The sequence below is a fragment of the Triticum aestivum genome, chromosome 6A (assembly GCF_018294505.1).
Source record: "Triticum aestivum cultivar Chinese Spring chromosome 6A, IWGSC CS RefSeq v2.1, whole genome shotgun sequence".
NCBI lineage: Eukaryota > Viridiplantae > Streptophyta > Magnoliopsida > Poales > Poaceae > Triticum > Triticum aestivum.
Genome location: NC_057809.1, coordinates 90,782,331 through 90,783,917, shown reverse-complemented (window position 1 = coordinate 90,783,917; position 1,587 = coordinate 90,782,331).

Sequence of the window (1,587 nt, the reverse complement as noted above, 5' to 3'; positions counted from 1 at the left end):
CTACGTTCCTGCAAATGCTCGGATTTACATCCACTCGCTCTGATGTGTCCCTGTTCATGTACCATCACGGAGTTGACATGGCCTACTTGCTGTTATATGTCGACGACATCATCCTGACGGCATCCACTGCCGAGCTCCTTCAGCGGCTCACTGCTTGTCTTCGCGATGAGTTTGCCCTCAAGGACTGTTGGGGAACGTAGTATTTCAAAAAAATCCTACGATCATGCAAGATCTATCTAGGAGATGCATAGAAACGAGACGAGAGAGTGTGTCCACGTACCCTCGTAGACCGAAAGCGGAAGCGTTTAGTAACTCGGTTGATGTAGTCGAACGTCTTCACGATCCAACCGATCCAAGTACCGAACGTACAACACCTCCATGTTCAGCACACGTTCAGCACGATGACATCCCTCGAGCTCTTGATCCAGTTGAGGATGAGGGAGAGTTCCGTCAGCACGACGGTGTGGCGACGGTGATGATGAAGTTACCGGCGTAGGGCTTCACCTAAGCACTACGACGATATAACCGAGGTGTTGAACTATGGAGGGGGGCACCGCACACGGCTAAGATATTATCCGTTGTACTTATGAGTGCCCCCCACCTCTGTATATAAAGGGGGGAGGAGGAGGTGGCCGACCAAGGGGGGCGCGCCATGGGGGGTCCTACTAGGACTCCGTTCCTAGTAGGATTCGCCCCCATCATATTCCAAGAAGGGGAAGGAGGGAAGGAGAGGGAGAGGGAAACGAAGGGGGGCCGCGCCCCCTCCCCTAGTCCAATTCGGACTGCCCTTTGGGAGGGCTCACGCCACCTTGTGGCCTTCCCTCTCCTACTCCCATATGGCCCATTAGGGCCCATAACTTCCCCGGGGGGTTCGGGTAACCTCTCGGTTCCCTGATAAATATCCGAAATGTCCCAAAACCTTTCCGGTGTCCAAGTACCTTCGTCCAATATATCAATATTTACCTCTCGACCATTTCGAGACTCCTCGTCATGTTCGTGATCTCATCCGGGACAACAAACAAACTTCCGTCATCAAATCACCACTACAAAAAAAAGACACATCCATGACATTTTGGGCCGAACGATTTTCTTTCTATCATACATATGACACTTCTATGACGATAATTGTGACAAAACCCGGTATCATCGTAGATGTGGTGGGCTCCTACTTCTATGCCAAAAAATCATGATAGAAAATGGGCTTTTCGTCCTGGGTGGGCCGGAGATGCAGCTGCATGACATTCTTTGGGCCGTCCATGACGGAAAAAACTGTGGTAGAAGTGAGGGGAGGAAAATTTCGGGGAGTTCCCGGTTACGGTGGGAGGTCGGGGGCCGAGCGATGCGCGTTTCTCTCGTACACGTACGCGCGTGTGTGCGAGGCGTTGGCTCTAACTGAACCCGAGCGAGGCGTTGGGCTCTAACTGAACCCGAGTGTTGCACTGTAGGCTACGCGTTACTGAACCCGAGCGATCAATCGATGGATGTTAACTGAACCTGATCGAGTGATTCCTTCGCCACTGCTGCTAACTGAAGCAGATCAATTCTGCCTCTGGGATGAACAGTGAGTATTGTGTGTGTGTGTGGGGG